The 11,317-nt window shown below is 33.8% G+C and overlaps 1 long non-coding RNA gene across 1 annotated transcript; it reads right to left on the bottom strand.

Annotated features, from left to right (window-relative positions):
• Positions 1–6,034: 6,034 nt before the first annotated feature.
• Positions 6,035–11,049, bottom strand: LOC108476380 (uncharacterized). The gene is made up of 3 exons (XR_001870099.2): positions 10,352–11,049; positions 10,019–10,145; positions 6,035–6,277 (listed from the first exon to the last, which is right to left on the bottom strand). It is a non-coding gene; the product is annotated as an uncharacterized LOC108476380 (long non-coding RNA).
• Between the last annotated feature and the right edge of the window lie 268 nt (positions 11,050–11,317).

Genomic DNA, 11,317 nt, shown 5'->3' on the forward strand with positions numbered 1-11,317 from the left:
AAAAATAAAAATTATGATAGAACAATGCTTCTCGTACTAAAAAATAGCAAAATCAAAAATCGTAGCTGCAATGAGGAAATAGAAAAAGATGACGATAAGAAGTTGAAACTGATGGAAACAAAAATATAGAAAGCCGAAAAAAATGGGTAATAAAAAGAAGAAAAAAAACGTTAGAGGAAAAAGAAGATTTTTGAGAAAACTCCAAGATTGATAGAGTATCCCTTAATTCTCTCCACTATCCCACTACCCAACAACCTCTCAGAATTTCAATTCTAATCGAACTCCCCTAGACGTCACACGCCTAGAGCAAAAAGAATTACTCTCACTCGCACGGGGATTCAAACACCAGACATTCAATAATCAATCACACCACTTAACCACCAGACCAGCAGGCATATTCTGATATGGAATTACAAATAGTTTAATATAAGCCTGCTGCCTAGAAGTTAAGGCTTAATTTAAGAAAAAGCCAAAATTTACCAAATGGAAGGCTTGAACTTGAGACCCCTCACACACACCCAAAACAATTAACCACTAAAGTAGATACACAGTAGTGTGTCAGAAACTCATAGAAACAAACTTATCTAATTTGGGGCGTTACAACTCTACCCCTTAAAAGAAAATTTTAGCCTCGAAATTTACTTGATCAGAATAGGTGAGGATACTTCTGACGCATCACATCTTCAAGCTTCCACATAACCTCTTTAGTGCTATGATTCCGCCATAGCACCTTTACTAAAGGAATAGATTTCCTTCGTAGTACTTTAATGTCACGGTCCAGAATCTTAACCGGCTCCTCCTCAAATGTTAGGTCTTGCCTAACCTCAATTTCCTCCACAGGAACTGTGTGCGCGGGATCAGAGCGATAGCACCTCAACATAGAGATTTAGAACACATCGTGAATGTCATCCAACTCCGGAGGTAGCTCCAACTGATATGCGATTGGCCCCACTCGCTTCAAAATCTAGTACGGCCTAATAACCCGAGGGCTTAGCTTGCCCTTGCGACTAAACCTCAAAATTTTTTTCCATGGCGTGACCTTGAGAAAAACTAAGTCCCCCACAGAATACTCTATCTCTCGACGTTTTAGATCCACATAAGATTTCTACCTATCAAAAGCCATTTTCAGTTAATCTCGAATCAAACGGACCTTGTCCTCAGTCCCAAAAACCATATCTAAACCCAGAATGCGTCACTCACCCAACTCAGTTCAGCATAAGGGAGTGCGAAACTTACGACCATACAATGCCTTGTAAGGTGCCATCTGTATATTAGAATGGTAGCTGTTATTATAAGCAAACTCTGCTAATGGAAAATACTCCTTCCAACTACCTCGAAAGTCAATCACACAACTCCTCAACATGTCCTCCAGTATCTGAATCACCCTCTTCGACTGACCATCTGTCTGGGGATGGAAAGCAGTACTGAAGTCTAACCTTGAACCTAAAGCTTCATGAAGCTTCTTCCAGAATCAAGACGTGAAACGTGGATCCCTATCAGAGATGATCGACATGGGTACCCCATGAAGTCTCAATATTTCTGATATGTAGAGCTTAGCCAATTTCTACAGTGAGAAGTCTGTCCTGACCGAAATGAACTGAGTAGACTTGGTTAATCAATCCACGATCACCCATACAGAATCTTTCTTAGTAGGTGTTAGAGGCAACCCACTAACGAAGTCAATCGTTACTCGCTCTCATTTCCACATTGGTATCTTAACCAGCTATAGCAAACTTGAAGGTAACTGATACTCAGCCTTAACCTGCTGACAAGTCAAACAGCGAGCCACGAAGTTAATAACCTCTCGCTTTAACCTTGGCCACTAATATACATCTTGCAGATCTCGATACATTTTATTTTCGCTGGGATGCATAACATAGAGGCTATTATGTGCCTCTCTCAGAATCGACTATCTCAAATCATCATCATTCGGTACACAAATTCGACCACGGAAACACAGTACCACATTCTTATTAATCCCAAAATCTAAAGTAATACCACTCTCAACCTGACGGAACCGCAACTTAAGAGACTTATCCCCCATTTGTTTATTTCTGATCTAGTCAATCCATGTTGGTTTCACTTGAAGTTATGCCAAAAGTCTCCCATCGTTGAAAAGACTCAGTCAAGCGAACATTGCTCTCAGATCGGTCATAGCCCTACGGCTTAAGCATCGGCCACTACATTAGTCTTACCAGAATGATACTCGATAGTGCAGTCGTAATCCTTAAGCACTTCAACCCATCTATGCTGCCTAAGGTTCAAATTCTTCTGAGTGAGGAGATACTTGAGGCTTTTGTGGTCAGTGTAGACGGTACATTTCTCACCGTGCAGGTAATGCCTCTAGATCTTCAGAGCAAAGACAACCGCCACTAATTTCAAATTGTGCGTCGGGTAATTAGCCTCATGAGTCTTGAGCTATTGAGACACATAAGCAATTACCTTCCCATCTTGCATCAGAACACAACCCAAACCCACATGCGATGCATAGCTGTAAACCACGAAGTCTTTATCGGGCTCAAGCTGTATCAGAACAGAAGCCTAAGTTAAAACCGTCTTGAACTTATCAAAGCTCTCCTACTGTGTATCAGTCCAAACGAAAAGAAGTCTCTTACGCAATAGCTTAGTCATCGGAGCTGCGATCAAAGAGAACCCTTCTACGAAACATCGATAATATCCTACCAGCCCTAGAAAGCTACGGATCTCAGACACGTTCTTCGGCTGTTTCTAACTAACACTGCCTCAATCTTATGAGGATCAACTCGTATTCCCCATAAAAAACTACATGTCCAAGAAATGTCACTTCCCGAAGCCAGAACTCACACTTGCTGAACTTCGCATACAACTGTTTCTCACGAAGAATCTGTAGAACCACTCTGAGATGCTCATCGTGCTCATCCTCTGTCTTAGAATATACCAAGATGTCGCCGATGAACACTACTACAAATTGATCTAGGTAAGGCTGAAATACTCTGTTTATTAAATCTATAAATGCTGCCAGTACATTAGTCAAACCAAAGGGCATAATTAGAAACTCGTAATGTCCATATCGAGTCCTAAATACCGTCTTATGCACATCGGCACAGCTATAACTATCTATGTGCCGCTTTCGGTACAGCATGCTGTGTAGGGATGGGTTGGTCGATTTTATCCCCACATGGTATGTAGGGCTGGACGGAGTTAGTGTGTAGAGGCTGGCGAGTAGGACTCTATTTAATCTGTAATGTTCTGCATACTGCATCTGAGGTGAGCCAAGGGCCTAATATATACCTGATTCTGCATCTGAGTGGGCTAAGGCCTACACTGATTTCTGTAAAGGGCTCCGACCGAGATTGATTATGATTATAATCTAATATATGCCTATATGCATGTTTTCTGTGGGGATTACACACTGAGTTGTGAAAACTCACTTTTTTTATTCTGTTTAATCTGTATAAGAAATCCCCAGACTTGACAGATCAGTGAAGCGGAGGACTTGAGGGTAGCCACATGTAAATTTTTAGATTGTTTTCTTTCCGATTACATCTAGTTTGTATTACTTATGTAGGTTTTTGATGTAATTCTGGACTGTTTGGTTTAATTCGGGACTTATTACAGTTTTGTGATTAATTGAAACTGCAACTCACCAAAACAAGATTTTCCTAAAAACTAGGGTTTTCGTAAATAAAACGATTTTACCTAAAATTAATTATTTGGTTTTCTAAAGCTTCCGCAAAAAAAAAAGGATGTTTGAATCAAATCAAATAGAACACGTTTTCCTAAACTAAGTAAAATTAATTATTGGGACGATTTTAAGGTCAATACGTTTTTAAAAACACTATTATGTGACATCGCCAGATTCGGCCATAACGTCCAAGCCAGGTTTAGGGTGTTACATGTACTCTTTTTCCTTCAATAGGAATTTTTTTCTCATAGGGTTTTTATCTTAGTAAGGTTTTAATGAGACACATTATCTACCAAAAGACATTCAAGGGGGAGTGTTATGAATATCTTATTAAGTGGATGTCCATCAAGATCTAGATAAGTTTTGATATACTTTATATTCTAATAGTCATTAGAAGTAGAGTTATATTTCATTTATACTTTCTATGTCTATAAATATAAACTTTTGAGAAGTATTATAAATTATTCCTATTGACCAATAAAAATGCGCTCTCTTTGCTCTTCTATTCTCCTTGTTATTTATTCTTTGTCTTTTATTTTATAACAAAATTAATATTTTAACATTAAATTAATGGTTATTTTCATAATTTTAATATAACTATTAGTTTACACATTCAAATTAAATCCAAATCTAATCTTAATTTTCAAATATTATTTTGAAATTTAATCTTTAAAATATTAACATAAAATTTCAAGGTGGTGTTGTAATTTTACCATTATTTAAGCTCATAATAAATGTTAAAAATAATCCATCTTCAACTACACTTTGATTATAATTTGAATCATAATGAATAAGCAATTTCTTTTTATTTTAAATTATTTTATTTAAACCAAAATTAATTCTAAACTAAAGGATCTTAAAAGCCCCAACTTTTTCAAAAATTCAATTAAACTTCATATTCCTTTTTCATTCAATTAAGTCATTAAATGTTAGAAACACAACTAATAAAGCCCTTTTAACTGTTAAATATTCAATGTTACAAAGCAAAGGACAATATCATTTTTACTATTTTTGCCATGTGGCACGTTAAGATTGTGCCACATGGCAAAAAATATTTATATATAAAATAATTTAAAAAATCATATAAATTATAGAAATCATAGAAACTTATATAAAATATATAAAATTATAAAAATATTTTTAAAATTAAAAATATTAAAGTGCAAAAATAAAATATATAGAAAATTATAAAAGAAATTATTATAATGAAAAAGTACATAAATTTTAAAAATTAAAAAATTATTAAAATTTGTTAACATAATAAAAATTACAAATTGTATTAATTATATAAATTATGAAAAATAAAAAAATATGGAAAATGTTTCAAATACAAAAAATATATATAGAGATGTGAAAAATTAGAAAAAATATAAAGACTATTATAAATGAAAAAATTATATAAAATTTTAAAATTACAGAAAAATATCAAAAGTTAACATAATAATATTTTTGAAAATTGTATAAATTTTTATATATTATGAAAAGAATAAAAATTGTAAAAATTATGAGAAAACCGTTTAAAATACATAATAATATTAAAATATAAAAAAAATTAAATGTTATACACACTTCGAACCAAGTATCTCTTGTAAATTTGTAGTCGAGTTGTATGTCTAGCTTCTCTCGAATATATCCTAACCCTGAGCAGGGCAATATTTAGTGCTTCAAAACCCCATTACTTGCAAAATCCCTTAGATATTATATATAATATTCGCTAACTGTTGTCATTTGAGGGCACCAGGATGGCTTATTGAGCCTTGAATTTATAGTAGAACCTAACACTGGCAGACAATGTTTGCCCCATCAAAATATCTAAACCAGATATTGATACTCAGTGGATCCCATCCAATGCATTTTCTTTAATAAAAATGGATACTCTTCTGCAATAATATTTTTAATAACTTTTATATTTTTTCTGTAGTTCTATATTATTTTTTGAATAATTTTCTTGTAATTTTCTATATCTTTATAAAATTTTCACGTTTCTATATTTTTTTTTATAACACCTCAAACCCGACCCAGACGTTATGGTCGGATCTGACATGCCACATCAAAGCGTTCAAAACATTTTATATTGTTGATCCGGAAAAAAACCTACTTAGTGTTTTAAAAGATAATTTCATTATAGGTTAAAGTGAATGGAAATCGCACACGGTAGGAAACCAAAAAGAGGAGGTGAGTCTATCGGACTACTTAAGTACCAAGCTCCTTTGGATCCAATCCTGACATGCACACCGCCATTGCCACACCTTAACGTCATGTATATTTCTAGGAAACCGATTTGATTAAGTCATTTTAGAAAAAGTGATTAATTTTAGAAAATATTTTTATTATGAAGCTTTGCTTGTTGTCGTGTTATTTTGAAATCAATTGTTTTTTTTTTTTGAAAACGTGCCCTAACGCTATCCAATTTCAACAGTTAAAATAAGTAATACCTATCTTAGTAATACATATCAAAACCATCAAAAATAATTAAGCAGCCTTATTATATTTAAAAACCCAAACCTCAACGTAAATAATAGGATGTCCAGTTCACCGTAAGAAAACCAAACTTTCGTAATGGTGGCCACTCAATTCCCTCACGACTCCAAGCCCACTATGGTTGGGGATTTCCTGTGTGGATGAAAATAAAAGGGGTGAGTTTGAAGAAACTTAATGTGTAAGGAAAACTCATTCAAAGCCCAAGTCAGCTCAAGTCTATTGGGCCTAAACCCATTCAGTAACAAAGTCTTCGACCGTAACCCTTTTGATTCATAATAAACTAAGCCTTAGCCCATTATTCAGATAACTATATAGCCCATAGGCCCATTTCAAAATACATGCAACATCAATAACATATGCAAGCCCATTTGGGGAGACTACTCAACTCACCAACCACTACACTCCACCGCATCAAATTTCTACACTCCATGTGGGGAATAGCTCAACCCACCCAACCCAACACTCCACAATTACAGCCTTGCTACTCAATTAACAGTAAATTGAGGCAAAGCCTCCAGTACGTAGAAAAGCCACTTTCAGTACTTCCTCAGTCAATATCCCAATCCCATGCATCAGATAATAACAACATGGCATGCAGTAAATAATAACAGTTAAACATGCATTTAGGTCAATTTAACCCTAGGAGTATTTCGGTAATTTATCTACTAAGGGTAAAACTGTAAATTTTTCACTTTTAAAGGTATTTCAGTAATTTATCTATTTTAGGGTTTTTATACATATTCCTACTTTTCATGTACTAACAGAACCACGTACTGAAGATTCTTACCGAATTGGGCCCGTTGGCCCATCATTCCAATTTTGGCCCATTAAGCCCAAAAATATCGAGAGCATAAAAATCATGCATTTTGCAGTTCAAATTTTGCAGCTTACCAAAAACATTAATCGATTTACCTCACGAGCATTTGCACACTCGCAAATCTATAAAATACTGATTTTCAAAGATTTCGCTTTTTGACTTTTCCGATCCAGACTAAGAAAGAGGGTGTTAGTTACACACCTATTTGCGATTTATATCCCGACGAGATCCACACACTAATCGCCTACAATTGGATTACTAACACGTTAATCTAACTATTCAAATACTGAACTACGATTAACCCCTTACAATATTCGCCAACCATACCTACAGATCATGTAAACTTATAAGAAATCAATAAGCAACTCATTAACAAATTTTTGTCAATGCTTACCACATAATCATAATCTCACCGCAAGCTATCTTCCGAACAACAAATCACTAAATCATTTATAACTGAGCTACTAAACTCCAAATCAAGTGCCGTTAATTTTTCCTGAAAAGAGACTCATATATCTTATATCCATAAAATTTTCGAATTTTTGGTTTAGCCAATTAATACTAGATTTTTCTCAAAGTTTCGCATGTTTCACTGTTTGACTAATCGACCACTCTTCATTACTGAATCAAATTTCTCATTGTACGTAATTCAAAATATGTTCTCGTTTATTCCATTTGAAACTAGACTCATTAAGATTTAATTACATAATTTATGCGACTTCTAACTCATCTCCCACAATTTATGGTGATTTTCCAAAGTCACGTTCTTTCTTCATTGTCCCAAGGAGATTTATTACCAAATCACTCTTTCACACTTAACTTGCATGCTTGTTATTTAAACATGTATATCACCAATCAATTATCACATATCTATTATTTTACTTAAGTATAATCTCCATTTCATCATTTTAAAGCACAACATGTTAGCCGATTTTTTCCTTTAGCATCTAAGGCACATGCATGCTCATTTGTTTGGTTCAACTTCACCTATCTTCCATTTTTCATCAAAAGAACATAAAACAACAACCATTTCCTTCATTTTAATTCATGACTAAATGCTCACAACACAACTAAAAACCAAAATATGCTTCAAGAGTTAAGGTAGAATCAAGAAGAACTCATGAACATCAAGATAGAAGTAAACTACCATGAACTTACATTCAATTTTCTTCCTCAAGTGACCGAACATTCAAGAGCTTTCTCCTCTCCTTTCCCTTCTCTAACTTTCGGCTATGATGAACAAAGATGGACAAAACTTTGTTCTTTTCACCCCTTTTTTTTTAATAAAATTTCATATTTTATCCATTTAATTCTTTAATATAAAAAACATGAAATGCCCATCATGGAACATTTACCTAAACCATTATCATGGAATATTTATCTAACCCATTATCATGAAATATTTACCTAATCCATTATCATGGAACATTTACCTAGCCCATTATCAATTTGTACCATAAATTATGAATATTAAGTGCTCATATTGTCTACAACAACATGATGACTGGCCACTTCATGTAAAATGGGAGGTTTGACATGCAAATCCTCCGATTTTGCACTACTATTTATTTGGCCACTACAAATTAGCCTATAGCATTTTTAAACATTTTCACATAGGTCCTATTTCTTAATTTCACTCACAAATGACAAAATCAAAGCATGAAATTTTACCAACATTCACAGAATTTCCAAAATTAAGGCGTTACATTTTTAATATTTTTAATAAATTTTTATATTCTAAAAATTTTCCCATAATTCTTACAAATATTTTCTTTCATAATCTATATAATTTATAAAATTTTTAAAATTATTTTATCAAGTTAACGATTTTAGTATTTTTAAAATTTATATAATTTTTTGCACTTTAATATTTTTTAATTATATAATTTTGAAAATATTTTTATAATATATATTTTTACATTTTTATACTTTTTAATGATTTTTATAAAATTTTAATAATTATATATATAATTTTAATTTTAATTGTCATTTGCTTTGTAATATTAATGGTTAATTTTTACTGTTAAAGAACTTAATTGATTATAATTTAAAATTTTGAGGGTTCAATTGAGAAGGCTCTTTAACCTTAATTCTATCATATCTCAGAAATACAAAAAAAAAAAAAGGCATAAATAAATAATGCAATATACAAAGAGGCATTACTGTAAGAAAGACACATATGAAATATTTATTTTATAATTGAAAATAACATTAAAAGAGACATACACAAAGAATGCAATACAAAAGAGTTTTTTTTTTTTTTTCCAAACACAGAGCTGTCATTACAAAAAAATACATATAAAACATTTATTTTATAATTGAAAATAATAATATTATTTAATATATATGGATAAAATCACTAATTCTCTGATTAGTTGAAGTATTATTTTTCCACATATTTTAGTGTTTGATTTGCTATAAACTATAACATTTCACATATTTTATATAATTTATATTTTGTACACTATATGTTTATATTTGTACTAATTATAAATGTCATAACGTCGCCTATATAAGAGTACGGGCCTAATAAGCAAAGCTAGACACGGAGGGACTAAATTACGTAGAGTCGCCACTAACCAATTAAGGCTAGGTTGGTTAGCCACTTATCGTCTAAACATCTAGAATTAATACTACAAAAAAAAATCCTAAAAATCTAGACTCAATCTCATCACTAAATTTCGGGTTCGGGAGTACGATTATGTGTGGGGAAGGTTATGCCATCCCCACAATGCCTATCCGAGGATAGTCCTGCGAGGTCTTAAGAGCTAAATTTTTTTATTTATTTAAGCATATTAATGTCTTAATTTAAGCTAAAATCTTATAGAAATCTTAAATAAAAACTCCAAAGGAAACGCCTCCAGTTTGTAACTCGATTAAAATGTGTTCACCAAATTTTATCTAATTTGAAACTTAAATTAGAGATTTTTAATTTTAACAGGAACCTAAAGGATACCTAAATAATTCTAATAAAATACCTTCAACCCCTAAAATTAATTCTATTTTAGAATTCTTTTATTGTATTAAGAATAATGGATGTGGCAAATGGGTATTACCTTGTCCAATTTCAGAGCAAGGTTGATTATGACACAGCGTTGACCTAAGGTCCAACCGTGGACGATAGACTTTGACCCATCAAGACCATTCCCAAGTGGGGTGTTAGCCTGGATCCGCTTCTCAAATCTACCGAGGTTTTTGTAAAAAAAAAAAAAAGGTATTAGAGGAGATTAGAAGCTTAGTTGGGAAAGTGGCAAAACTTGATATTAAAATGAACAATAGAGCAAAAGGGCAATTTTCCAAAACGGTTGTGTTTGTAGATCTGGGAAAACCTCTTACCCAACAAGTTCTTATCAATGGCCAAGTACAACGAGTGGAGTTCGAGGCATTACCTGAGGTGTGGTAAATATGGTCATCTTAAAAGTTGATGTCCTTCTTCTATGACAGATCGGAGTAGTCACGGTGGTGGAGAGAATTTTACAAGCTTAACGATCAATGAATCAGTGCCAGTGAAGACGGTTGAAGTTCCGGTGACGATGGGCAAAGCCTTTGGCCCGTGGATGGTGGTTGAGTGCAAATCTAAGCGCAATCAGAACAGGAATCGTATTTTAAAAGCTAAAATTTCGAAAAAAAAATTGGAGGGTTCTAGATTTGCAGCTTTATCCTCACTGGATATGGAGGCGTAAGTTACAGATATGGAGGTGTCATTCGGTTTAAAAAGGATGTTTTTATTGGAAATTTAAAAGACAAGGGACTGGGGTTGCAGAATGGGTCGATGATTGGGAAAAATTTTGCCGAAGGAATTTCGGGCCACGGTGGTGCTACTGGGGCTGAGAAACAGACTAGGTCATTGAGGGATAAAAATGCTGGATAGATGCTGGAGACTTGAGACCAACATTCGACGCAGGCTGGGGCCTTTCGTAGGAGCGCCTTTGTCACAGCAGGCAGTGGGTCTTTCACAAGAGTGCCTTTGGTCAGAGTAGGCAGTGGGCATTTCGCAAGAGTGCCTTGGGTCATAGTAGGCAGTGGGCCAAAACAAAAATTTTTTTAGCTTAGGCTCCAATGAGGCAATGAGCTTTGACCAAACAGTCCGAGCTGGTCCTATCTCCTTTACTAATGACAAGGCAACCTCCTTTCATGTGAATCCCACCTTCGAGGGGCCCCATGAATTAAGGGTTGATTTAATTTCTAATGTCCTAGATCCTAAAAGGCATACTGCCATTACTTTCAAGGAAAATTTGGAGCACAATTCCAAATCAAAAATGGGGAAAGAATAGTAATGGCACGTGAAAATTCCTCTAGTATTTCTAGAGGGCATGGTGTTGAAAACAAAAAAAGGAATGATAATAGTGGTAAAA

Source organism: Gossypium arboreum, chromosome 3 (genome assembly GCF_025698485.1).
Source record: "Gossypium arboreum isolate Shixiya-1 chromosome 3, ASM2569848v2, whole genome shotgun sequence".
Taxonomy (NCBI): domain Eukaryota; kingdom Viridiplantae; phylum Streptophyta; class Magnoliopsida; order Malvales; family Malvaceae; genus Gossypium; species Gossypium arboreum.